We start from the raw sequence: 14,012 nt of genomic DNA, 5'->3' as shown, positions 1-14,012 counted from the left end.
TTAAAGCAGCTTCAAGTGGTCGCTGGATTAACTGCAGTTTTTTGCCCTTCCTCACATTTGCTTCATTTTTAACACTGAAGGGTTGCTGCTTTGTTGAAAACAATTAATATATCACTTTTAAACATTAATCCAAACAAATAAAAAAGCAAAGCAAAACTGTAACATCTAAATGTGTTCTTTTTTAATACTTTGTTTTGCCATGAATCATTAACACTTGGCATTTGTTTTATGACACCATTGCGCTGCAAATACTTCTGCAATACTATTTTCTACCCTGCAATTTCAATATCAGAACAAACTATCCTCATACCATTTTTTGTTTTTGTTTGATTGTTTCTGTCCATGAGGGAGGCATATTTTATGTTGTTATATATATATGTTAACACTGACTTCTCAGTTCAGCCGTGGGAGGCTGCTTCTTGTGTTTGACCCACATCTCATCTACAAGTGTAACAGGGTCAGTGGTTTATCCCCAGTCAGTGAAAGCACTGGGGGGAATTAGACTCCACTGCCCTTTTGATGTCTTCACTGCTAGAGCCTAACATCCGGAGTCCTGCTAGGAAGCAGAAAATAATAATTACATTTTTTATGGATGACTTTATCGAGCAGTATAAAGCGACTCCCAGAGTAACAATGCCATGCAGGTATGATGTTTAAATCTCTATCATGCTGAAATCAGCAGACCTTACCATTGGTGTTTTTCCTCAAGCAGGTTCCTGACAGTGAAAAATGTACATGTTCTCAGACTCTGGGGTGTGTGCGCCTGCGTGCATGTTTGTGTGTGTGTGTGTGTGTGTGTGTGTGTGTGAGTGTGTGAATATTTACCTATTTCTATGTGTATGAGAGCGAGAGGGAGAGCTGGAGACATAGTGGGGGTAGTGGATCAAAAGTATTAGATTGCATGCTTGAACCCATAATAAGGTTGCTACTGTGTCACTGTGCTGTAAAGACCTTGCAGAGAAAATGTGTCCAGGTCCCTGCTTCTGTTATTCTTGATCAATAGCATGAGGTGACTGCATGGGTCCCCGCACAGTTTGCTGGGGGCCAATCTCCATCCCCTTACCAGCTGGCCCTCACAACCCCACCTAAGACGGATAGAATCACCTTAATACATGTTTGTATTGACCTGCACACACACCAACACATTGCCACCCACACCTACCCCACCCATCACACCAAACAGGCTTAAGCAGATGGGGAGGAGGGGGTGAATATCCTGCAACCATCATGCAGCCACTTGATTGGGTAAAGAGTCAGAAGATTAATAGCTGACTAGCTCTAGGTGGTTTGCATTCCTTATACATTCTTCTCTGCTTTTCCTATGGCCACGTTTGGCATACCTTTTCTTGATCGTGCTGACATAAGCAGAAAAAAGTCATTGTTCTGCTCAGGTTTCTCACTGCTCTATGTTGCTGTCCTGATTTAAACTCCCTCATGAGAAGCTTTGACCCTCCACAGTTCATAATTTAAAAAGAGTCAAGATGCATCTAGGAAGTGTTTTAGTAGTGTTTTAGTAATGAATTTAATATATAAGAAATAAAAACGCAATATGGTGGTTTGAGATGGAGACATGTGGTTGGGGATATTTCCTGATGATGAATTACCGTTTTATTCATTTCCTCTGCACCTCTGCTTCAGCAGGTGTTCACAGGCTCAATGAGCATTAAAGAGAAACATGTTTCTGTGTGCTACGAACGTGCTTCAATAAAAAAGCCCAAAGCTTTCATTTCCTACATAATACAAAGATACATAAATGTCAGATAATTCAGATTTTACTATCGTATAATCTGCAGGTGTGCTTTACATTTTTTGCAATGATTCACTATTTTGCTCAATTTACTTTTTGAGAAGGAAAGCTCCCTGAAAAGTTGCTTTAAAACTTTTTTAATGGGTCATTCAGAAACAAGCCACATGGCTTGGGTGACACTTCCAGATTTTAACAAGTCCATTCAAAATCCAAGGTTATCGACTATAGTGTTACTTTGCGGTAACACTTTATTTGAAGGGGTATGCATAAGACTGACATGACACTGTCATAACCATGACGCAATATCCAGCGTTAACATGAAGGAGGCTTAATGAATGTTGTCAAGTGTCATTCTGCAAATTATGTCACCTTTAATGCAAAGCTTACATTGTTTAGGATATCTTTGTTATGGCAACTTGACTTTAACATGTCATAACAGGCCTGATTATCAAACTCAGAAGAATCTATTTACTGTATCTGACATAGCCGTCACCTTCATGTTAATGACAGGTGTCATGTTAGTCGTATGCTCATATATGCAGAGGCAAAGTAATCCAATGGTAAGAAAACTCGAGCCCAAGAAAGAGCAAGCGAGGGATTCTCAGTCACCGCTGAGCAGCTAATCACAGACGTGTGATTGTACAGTAATAAATGTAACTCTCTGAACTCTGATTACCAGTTGGATGACAGGGGTGAAATCTCAAGGGCAGTAAAACGAGACGGAGGAACAATGATGATGAGACAAGCCATAAATTGGAGAAGTAGGCCCATCTTTCTGTGCAGTACTGCAGATGAGATGGAGGAATAGAGCATTATGGGTCCATTCCTCCCCTGGAGCTGGAAGGTTCAGAGATGACTGTCCACCCCTGTCTATCAGAGTCTGCCAGGTGCTGTAATTTCAGGTTCACCTCCCAGAACTTTTCCTCTGCTTCACCTCTCGGGCTTTAATTATGCCTTAGGCATGACGAGGCAGCCTCACTCGGAGCATAAATACATAAAAACATGAGTACAATTAGAAAACCATATAGATAGGCAGATAGAGAGGCACACAAAGTCATGTGTCACACACATGCACATAAACACAATGAGATGTACCATTAGAGAGGCAAAGACTTCTGCATTAATACGTCTTTTGAATGTAACAAGGAAACTGTCAGGTGAGATTCTAAGGTTCCTCATACCAATCAGTCAGCTAGTGGTTGTCTGAGCTCCACAGCCTCTGAATATAAAGCTTTATGATGGCTGTCTGTCTTGCTGCACACTTCTTATTAAAGAACCCTGCAGCGTGTACGGTATACATATGTAGGTGCACTATATGTATGTAAAGACCATTAACCAGGGATGGAGATCTGAATGTGATTGTATGGAGAACCCGATTCCAGCACAGGCATGCCTCGCTTTACAATAAATTTTAGATAGCAAGTACTGTGCTGGCACCACTCTCAGTGACAAGCAGAGGCAAGAATGCTGTGAGACTATCCCCAGATCAGACACAGCCAGGCTTTCCAACATCTTCAGACTCCATCATTACCTATTCAGAGCCTATTCCACCGTTCTGTCATGGGACTCATTACTTGGTTGCTTTATGCGGCTGCAGACAGTCGCACGGCTGTGCGGCGGGTAAGAGAGAGAAGGCGTACAATGACCCAGGGCACGGGGGCTGACATGTTGTGTCTATCAACACACACACTTAGTACACAGGGTTTGACCTCACTGAGGGAGGTTTAGAGGTAAATGTGTGATGCGGACACTGCACCAACTGTGGATGTCTCTGCTGGTCCATGCCAGCTGCATTCATGTGAAATGTAACTAACTGTGACCATTTCTTTTGGTTCATGATAATGGTTCAATGGATGGTTCAACTGTGATAAAAGTATTTCTTTCTAAAGCCTTATTCTCACAGGATTAGTATTACCTGTGGACCTCTGGGAATGTGAAATAATTGCAGAGGACGTCTGTGTTTTTAATCCACTGTGAATCGACCATGCCTGTAAGTTGTAAAGTAAAAATTCAAGGGCAATTTACCTTCAATATTTCAAAATACACAAAGGTCCTCTGATAATAGTAATCCCGTTGGAATCGTCATCTCAGTAATTTGGGACGTTTTTTTCCCTTGCCTTTTATGCTGAGAAAGGACGGTGGATAGAGATGGAAATCAGGCACAGAGAGATTTTGTAATGACATACTGGAGAATCACAGGCCAGATTCGAACCCAGGCCGTCCGCTTGGAGGACAACTGCCTCCGTACAGGGGGCACGCACACTAAACATTAGGCTACTGACGTCCCATATTTTCCCATCCCAAAATCCCATCCATTTTCTTCAGCTTATTCGACGTCAACCCAGACTTCCCTCTCCCCAGCAACGTTTTCCAGCTTTATTTCTTTTAGATCTCTTTTTTTAATCATATTTTCATATTTCATATGTTTCTTTACTGTTTATTTTGTCATGATGCTTTTGATGTCTTGTATGTCTTGCTGAAATGTGCTATATAAACTTGTCTTGACGTTAATCACTTTATTAATAATGAAGAATGATGCAAAATCTTAACTGGTGTTGATGACAGGACACAAGCATCAATCTCCCACCTTACAAACGTGTGTAAAAGTGTGTGACTGAAGGGGCAAATAGGTAAATAAGGGTGTTACTCAATGAACGTGAATTATGTGGTTTTTTTTTCACTTTGTTTGCCTTACTCCTCTTGTGTTGCTCCCCTGCTCCTCGTCTCTCCTCCCACAAAGATCCCACAGCCTACATAGATAGAACAAACTTAAAATGAAGAGTGTTGATAAAGGAAGCATAAAACACAGAAAGAGGAGATGAAGAGGAGAGAAGAGCAGAGGATGAACTGGTACTTGTTGAGAATAATGTACATCAATATACAGAATTCATGTGAAGGCAATCACTGGGAAACACAAGTTGGTAGAACACACATGCGCACACACACACACACACACACACACACAGACACACACACACACACACACACACACACACACACACAAACACACACACAGGGCAATGTGCTATATGATCCAGATAATGGAAAAGCCCTGAGGGTGAGAGAGGATTGTGTCTTTTCTCTCACTACAACTCTCCACTGTCCGCTGCTTTACAATCCTTCAGACCTCGGTTCTGAAACCCTCGGCCACCCTTTAAAACACTGCTTATTACAGCTGTGTCACTGAAAAAAGAACACAATAAAAACATCATAAAAAGACCATTTATTTAACCTGTTTGTCATCTAAGGGGTAGCTGCTCTGTTGAGTTTTGCTGTAACAAAGGTCTTCTTTGCTTTGTGACTTTTATAAAATGATATGATGTTTGATGGTTAAAGAAAGCGATTCAAATCTGCGTATCAGAGAGGATCGTGTGTTTGCTGGAGTTGGTAGGGGATAAGACAAGCCTCGCTTTCAGTCAGGGGCTATCACAGAATATTTCCAGCACCATGGATCATATTCCTTTGGTGCTGAATATGACGAGTTCATGATGACATGAAATTAGCCCGCCTCAATTAGTGCTACCATTAGGAGCTCATTAAACAGGTGTGCCACCCGTACATCAGAGACCACTTGGAAATGTCACGATATATGCTCTGTGCATGGTGGAGACCCCTTGTCCCCACTCTTTTTTGCCTCTCCCTCCCTCGCTCTTATCCTTTTATTAAGAAGGGAAAAAATTATTAAGGCCCTGTGTCCACAGACCACGCTTTTTGCACAGGAAAATCAAGACCTCCGTTTTAGCGCGCTTCTCACCAGCGCTCATTGTTGCTAGGTTACGAAAGTTAACTTCTGTTTCCCTCAGTAATGTCTATTGGGTGTGTTTTAGATTGCTTGGTGTGCTCAATATTTGCTTTATTTTTTGCTGGAAACTGTACCCTCAAAAGATGAGACTACAATCTCCACCGCCATTGTTGTTGACAAAGCTGATGTTTTAAGTACCGCCCTGTCTTGATTATGATTGGTGAGGGAGAAGTGACATTGACGAGTGTGCTGCTGTACTAAAAGTGTGCTGTGGGCGCAGCGACAAAAAACAGCTGACACTAAGGGCGTCTTTGGGCTCAGGGCAGAAAAGTGACACACGTATAGTTTGTAAAAAGCATTTACAGACAAACGCACACTAATATAGATGTAATAAAATACCAATAAATAAAGATGGATGGCAAAAATGATAAAAGACAAGAAATTAAAGCAAAAAGATAATAAAAATTAATACACACGAAAAACATTTAAACAAATTAAAAATTGAATAATGTTATTATTGAATTAACTTAAAATGTATATATTTGTAAATATGTATAATTTGAAAAATTTGGTGTTTAAAAACTAAGAGAAATAAAATAAATCACAGTTAAAAGTAATACATAGAAAATACGGTAAAATGTTAACACTGAAGGTGTTGGACCTTTATTGACATATTAAGCTAGGCGTCGGACTTGCAGGCTTTTGTTTTGCTATGCTCTTTTACTTTAGTCCGGCTTCTTGCTCAGTCGTTCTCTCTTTTTCTCTTCTTAGCTTCAACGTCACCTTCCTCTGGTCTCTAAACCAGTAAGCCATTTTATCAAACAGTACAGAGATGGGCTAACTGGCTTCTTTTTAGTTGAAGGATGGTATATGTTAGCTAGTGTCATAAAGAACTGAGAACTGCTGCCCATTGTCAAAGTTACATAGTGCTGAAAACAAGCAACCTATTGAAAGTTATTGTACTTTTAGATCAACGCTGAAGTCATATCTTCAGGTGGAAAAGTTTAAAGCATTCGCTTAAAGTATGTGAAGGAATGTGAAATAAGCCAATGTTGAGATTGGTGTGGAACAGGACACAAATAATGGTCTCCTCGGTTAATTTCCCTATTTTTTTAATCATTGAAGTCAATCAAGTTCTGCTTGCTTTTTCACATTTCTTTCTAATATATACTGCCATGTTCCTGAGGAGGACAGAGTCCTGTGACTATCTGAACAAAGATGAAAGGCCCAAGAAAAGTATCAAATAACTGGCAATTTAATCAAATTTGTATAGGTTGCCACAAGTTAAGACAAACAAGGCTAAAGCAACAAAACGCATCTGCCTGAGTGATAATCTCTGAATCAAGAGATTGAAAGTGCTGAACATTTCATGCCAAGTTAAGTTTATTGTGTGGAACTTGCAGCCTACTGCATGTGGTGGCTGTTCATTTTGTTATGATAACAGATTAAATTTGTGTCCTAAACCTAATCATCACACACAATGTCTCTGTGGCTTCAAGCCACACTCGCCAACAGCACCCACAGCCTCCAACCTATCCCAGTCTGCGTTCTAGTGTCTGAGATGACAAGAAAAAAAGTACCCAGAATATCTCAGCACACAAGGTAAAAATAGAGAACAAGATGGGACAGGCAAAGAAAAGTCTCTCCTTTTCATAGCTGGTTCTGTAGAAGCTGTCGGTGGGAAACTGTTTACTATGTACAGTGTGTAGAACTCAACACACGAAGGGATTCCAGGGATTCAATAACAACAACAAAGTCCAATTCTAATATATTTATTGTATATCATCTAATAAGTCAGAGGTTTCACATGACTGTCTCATCAAAGCAAATCAATGTTTTCTTGAGGACAGTATTGCCAATACAAATATTTATAGTTTACAAAATGATTACATGATTAATCTGCTCGTGCTTAAGACTTGGACATTTTGCAGATTAAAGCGTTTGAAGTTAATGTATGAGCTGTTGTCAAAGTATGAAAGTTGAGGATGTGTTTCATCTTGTTTTCATGATTTTCCTTTAAGACAGTTTTTTAGTACAAATCTTGGTGTTGCTTTACCAGAAATATGGAGAAAATCTAGAAAACTATCACCGTGTTATGTGGAACAAGAAGCTTTGATTTTGTGAATAGATCTTCAGTGTAACTTTGATTCGGAGTCGCACTCTAAGTTGGAATAGTTTACTTATCTGTGTGTTCATGCTGCTAAAAATAATAACACTAAATATTTTAGAGCAAGTTACAATGAGCTGAGTTTTGGCTTTCACACTGATTTAGACTTAATTTTGAAATCTTTAGCATCAGACACTTTTACTATTTCCTGGTTTAGCCGTTCTACAATCTTCATTTATAGTGTTTAGTTGCTTTCTATCGTTCAACAGAAGAAGAGGGCTGCTTTTCATATTAAACCTTGTTAATTTTTAGTATCTTGTGTGGCATGACGCATCCTTACATACTCATGGATTTGATTCCAAAGCCTGTTTTAAAGGGGTGTAGAAATATAAAACCCCACCATCCCTGGTTTTCTAAAAAAAAATAAATGGGATTCAATGCATTTGCTAGACAGATTCTTCAAGCCAACAGATGGCTTAATGAAATGTGACTTAATAAAATGGGCAAATGTACAAGTAAAAATATTACAGGTACGTGAATTTCATTTTCAAGCTTTTGGATAAGATCATAGTTGCTCAGTAACTCAACTCTGTTCACAAGAAGCCGCCTGAACCCAAATTTCCAGAAAGGATAGCAAACACATTTTTAATGGCTTTACATTAGCGTATCTTTTAATTAAAAATAAGTTACACATGACTTTTGTCCTCAATATAGTGTAGATCTTTACATAGTTGTGGTATATTTATCTTTTGTTCAATACAAGGTTGCGGCTCCCAAAGCTCTCTGCTTTGTTCTCATTTTCAAATACATTACAACTATACAGTACCTGCTTTATCTTCTACACTGTCTCAATCTCCTCTCAACTCTCTGCAGCAGATACAGATACCTTTAGCTGCATTTTAGCTGGCCCTCATCTCATATGCACTTCCTGCCATTCTGATCCCTCTTAAACATGTCAAACTGTAGATCTGCTCCCCAGGGGAGCCCCTGCCACCCATCCAAAGACCGAGTAAAGCGGCTGAGTACCAGGTGATATTGATGTGGGGAAAGATGCTCATGTGAGAGGAGTGAGAAAAACCACTCTTGTCACTGAAGGCTTGATATATAGTTACTTTAGGAAACAGGGCGCGGATGATTGCTGGCAGATGATTGTTTAAAGGGAATGCCTCTTAACAAGCTCCCAGGATGCCGTGCAAGGGGTAAACCAGTGCAGCCACCGAGGAGCTCATTAAGAGCCACGGCCCATCCCTGCTAACCTGCCCTACCCTGCTCCATCAACACCTCAGAATGAAGGACAGGACCTGAGCATTGCATCCTGCTTTCGACAATGCATGCTAATGAAGTGCATGCTGAGGGAGTGTGTGGGCAGCTTGTGGTGTTGGTAGGACGGTCGTGCCTTTGTGTGTAATTGCTTATGCTGTGGAAAGACTATTCTGTTGGTTGTAAGTGCCAACACTTTGACATTTTGTGGTCCGTCTTCCAGGTAATGGCCACTGCATTGACTACAGTGTTTGTAGTGTAGGGTGACAGCTTTGAATGAAGCCTAATGAGATTAAATTGTGAAATCAGTTTCTCCTGGAAGTTGTGAATTTCTAATCTTTCCACCAGCTTCATTACTGATGTGTGTTTCTCTCTCTCTCATCAAGGGTTTTATACTATGAAGTTAAGCAGCTGAAATAACAAGCAGAACCCTGTAAATGTAATGAATAACATATCAATTTTTCTTTGATAACATTGTCTGCGACAGTTACTGATGTCTATCAATAATCTCTATGGAAGAGCTTTTGTTCTGATATTTTCTGAATCTTCTTTTTTTTTTGAAATACCTCCCATGGTGCATTTCTTTTTATTGAAAAAAGCCTTAAAAAATTGCTACTTGCATTGCAACCTTCCATAAAAGCTGTCACAAAATCAGGCACTTTTGGTGACAACACTTAACAACAATTAAATCCTGGAGGGACTGATTCATGATAGATCCATGGTCTCTTGGGACATACAGTATATCACTGGATAAACTACACAATTTCAGGTGTAGGCAGACACCTTTACATATGGCCTGGTTCAGCCACCCCAGTAAAAAAAGGTCTGACTACGCCACTGCTGTGCATCTTTGACTCAGGCTCAATAAGATTAAATTGTTTGACAAACTTCAGCAGACTTTTCTGCCTGTTTAAAATAGTCCCTTTTTTTGACCCCTCGTTGTGCTGCTGTTGGTATAAAAATGTATTTTCCAGCCAAAGGCATCTTTTCACTTTTGCCTTGCAAACACATTTAATTGCTTGTTCCATATGATGTTGAGTGCCTTGTGTCGTAAAAAGTGACGAGCATAACACTGGAACATCATTAGCTGTTGTAAACGTGAAGTGGGTGTTTTTCCCTCTACAGTAATACATGAGCCAGTCCCTCATATAGAAATCATTATCCTGTGGACTTGAGGTCAAATCTGTGGTTCTGTAGCTGTTGATTAGTTTTACCATGAGAGAGTGTGACCAACCATTGCTACATGAAATGTTTACTTAGTCATTTTTACTTTAATACTGTCTTATAATTAGATCATATGTCAGATGCAGATGTCATTGTTCTTTCAAACAGATAAAAACTAAAAAAAAACTAAAAAACAACAGTGGTAAAATATTCCCCCTGTAAGTTTTGGTGAGATATCTCCTCCACCAGATAGGACAGGTAAACGATCACGGTGACCTTTGCCTTTGACATGTCATAACCAAATGTAATCACAGTTTCAAGGGGGCGTAACCAAATTCATCCATTTTCTCTGTATCAGGCATTGGTGTGAAATTGCAGCATAATAACTATATGACTCTCTAATAATAGCCCAAAGGTTTATTTTTTATTTTTTTTATTAACCATAAAGACCTTTGACCACCAAATTCTAATCTGTTCATCCCGCCAAATAGAGGGTATCCAACTTCTCTTGTTGGCGGAGTCACTGTACCTGGAGCTAGTGAGTTGCAGAAAAGCAAGTACTGGTTTCAGGAATCAGTTAGAGGTGAGCAGTAAACAGCTTGAATTCAGCTCAAAAGTGCCATCTTTTCCGGCATTTGTTCTTGACGATGTTCTCTCCAAAATATTACATGCAGCATGTATTTTTGGTCACAATACCAAAAATATTTATAAATAGATTGTTGGGTTTTATTGCAGAAAACTTCATCCCACATACTTTGAATAATTTTAAAAGCAGTAAATAGTGATGGCCGAAAAGTTCCTCAAATTCTAATATTGATTGGCCAGGTTTTTCAGGTCATTTTAAAAACTCTAGAAACTGGAAAAAAAAGATTTCAATTGGTATTCATTTTCATAGAAATCCTGCAAGTTAAAACACCTTGACTTGTAGCAAAAATGATTAAAACATGCAACAAAAAACAAAAAAACAACTTTACCACATCACTCACAGCTCAGCTCCATCATCCAGAGACATTTTTATACTGGTTTTAGGTAGATTCAAAATGCTGATTTTACTGTATACAATGTGTACATTTTAAAGTTAAAAAGTACTTCAAATGTTTTAAAATCTCAGCAAAAATCTGGGATAATTTCAACCCCACCAAAGTAAACCCTCCAGTGTATTGGTAGTACTTTGACTATGGGGGGAAAAGGTAGAAAAAAAACACAGTCTCTTTCCTCCCTGCTTGAAGAGTAATAATGAGGACCAGGTTGGCACCTAGACCTTCTTCTGGCTGGCAGCCTTGGGGAGGTTCACACTAATCAGCCTGGTGTGAAGGTATTAGCCTTGCCTGTCTGCTTGGACCGCCTCATTAAACGCCTCACCTGATGGGTGCCACCAACCAGAACCTCAGCTTCAGTCCCTCACTTTGACCGTCTCCTCCTTTGAATGTCTCTGACAACCTCAGCTCCTTTGGGCTCTCTTCACAAGCTCTCTTGTCCCCAGGAAATAGTACCTCCTCTGGAAGGATACATTGTGAAGTGCTCTTGTGCAGCAGTTGACAGCCATCTTTAGCTCTATTCGTGTTTATTGAGGAGCGATGCAAGTAATAAAAGATTAGATTTATGCAAACTTAAATTATATTCTGTCATACAAGTCACTTCACACACTGGACAGAGGGGGTAAGACATGAATACACTCTGTTTTCACTGCTCATAGACTCTGGTGTAGCCTGCTTGCTTCTTCAAAAAGAATGATAACACTGCAACAAATCTCCGAGTGTGTGACCATCCAATTCAGACTCAGCAACTCTAATGTCTGCACCTCATGCAGATCTATTTGTACTTGTTTATTTTGTGCATTTCTACCTGTGTCCTCCGAACACCACTAATTATCTCTGGTTAACATGTGCTGCCTTGCATTCTATTACACTGCATTTGGGAATATTTATATCATCATGAGGATAAGTAAGGTAAGGTAAGCTAACTTTATTTGTACCTGTAAGTAGATTTGGTCTACAGTGAGTGAGTCGGCCTCCTTTTACACACAAAGAATGTCTGCTAAAGCACCTGAACTCACAGGTGTTCCTGATCAAATACCAGACAATACAAGCAATCAATTTCTTTTTACTGAACTGTTGTAATAACAACCGATCATCAGTGTATCTGATATCTTTATTTTTTTTATTGGTGAAAAACATGAAAACAATAGTGGCAGAGGGATAATTGACAAAATACAAAAAATGACAATAGAAATGTATGGATTATGTAGAACAAGTGTGACTGTGTGGGGGTGGGGGGTCCTTGGTTTGAACAGTACTACTACTAATTATAAAAGAGGCAAAAATAATAATAAAAATACAAATGCTAGAATAATACTAACGATATAATAGTATAGTATAAAGAAGAAAGCTACAGTACATGCAAGGCAAAATCTTTTGGACATCTAAAAATGTGTTACACTGTGATGAAAGGCTTACATGTAAATATGGCTGAATAGAACAGAGCAAACATGACGGCAGCCAAACCTCCCAAGGCAGATAAACAAAGAGGGAACTCTCAACCTCTTACAAACTTGTGCAATCTAAGGGGAACAAGAATAAGTGTAAGCTTTGCCGCCCCTCCCCCCCTATATGGCTGCTGTGGGGAGCTGAGTATTTGCTTTAACAGCATGACGGATCAGGAGTCAAGTGGCTGGAAACATTTGTTGGAGTGCAGAGGGAGTGCTCACAGCTAGGAATGGCACGCAGAGAGGAAGAGGAGGAGGAGGAGAACGGGGTAGGAGTGTTAGAGGATAAAGAGAATGGCAAACCGTAGGAGGTGAGAGCTAGATAAGCCCAGAGAGAAAAGAAACAGACACACGGACCTGTGCAGCAGCAGCACAGGTAGTTAAAGGACGACAGAGAGGCTTCAGTTCCCAACACTCGCAGACAGGCACTTCTCCCCGGAGAATTCTTATCTACAGGGGGCATCTTTGACTTGATAATCCTGCTACTCGTCACTTTTACCACCCTGAACGCCCCACACACAAACACAAGTACAAACACACAGACACATACCTTCACCTCTGCACCCCTGCCCACGGCCCAGGGGAGTGAAGAGCTACCTGTCAGTGTGCCTGTACCTGCAGGCAGCTTGTGGGGCAAGGTGCTGAGGAGTGCTGAGGGGCGGGGGATTGTCACTGCATCCGACTAAGAAGTCACCTTTCAGGGATATGAATTTTAATAAGGTGGGGGTAGAGGAGGTTGGCGAGGACGCATGTTGCTGCTGTTATAGTTTGTGTGTGTGTGTGTGTGTGTGTGTGTGTGTGTGTGTGTGTGTGTGTGTGTGTGTGTGTGTGTGTGTGTGTGTGTGTGTGTGTGTCTGTGTGTGTGTTTGATGTGTGACAGATGGGGAGTAGCAGAGTGCTGACAGGCCCTGTATGCTTCCTGGCTGCCAGATTATTTTTTGTAAACTATAGCTATTGTTGCTCATATGTGCTACTATTTATCTTTAACGGTTACTGATAGAACTAAAACAGAAATGCTATGGTTTATTGTATTTTTGTGGTTGTGTGTTTGGAATTGTATTAAGTGGAGAACAGAGAGTACACAAGAGTAGTGATTCTTACTCAAAAGAATCAGTTCTTGGTGGAAGATATGCAGATAAGCAAAGGATCCCTTAAATGTACTAGAGATGTTCGTTTAAGGGTTGAGACAAAATATCGACCTAGACCGAAATATATATACGGAGGAATAAACACACAGTGGGGCATCGGTTCTAAGTGAACTGGATCTCACACTCTCTCAGGAGGGAGAAACTTTATTGACACACTTCACTTGACATACATGCACACTTCATGTCATTGGCAGCTGTCACTTGTCATTAACACTGCATAGAACAACCTTCTTGCAATTGAGATCATACATATTTCCCTTTTTGTCAACACAGTGCGACAAGAATCATGGCCTCTGTACATGGGGGTGCCTTCTCTACCATCTGTGCATCACCAGCACCTCTAAGATTTTTGTCTGTCT

Source organism: Labrus bergylta, chromosome 5 (assembly GCF_963930695.1).
Source record: "Labrus bergylta chromosome 5, fLabBer1.1, whole genome shotgun sequence".
Classification (NCBI taxonomy): domain Eukaryota; kingdom Metazoa; phylum Chordata; class Actinopteri; order Labriformes; family Labridae; genus Labrus; species Labrus bergylta.
This window is presented reverse-complemented; position numbering follows the sequence as displayed.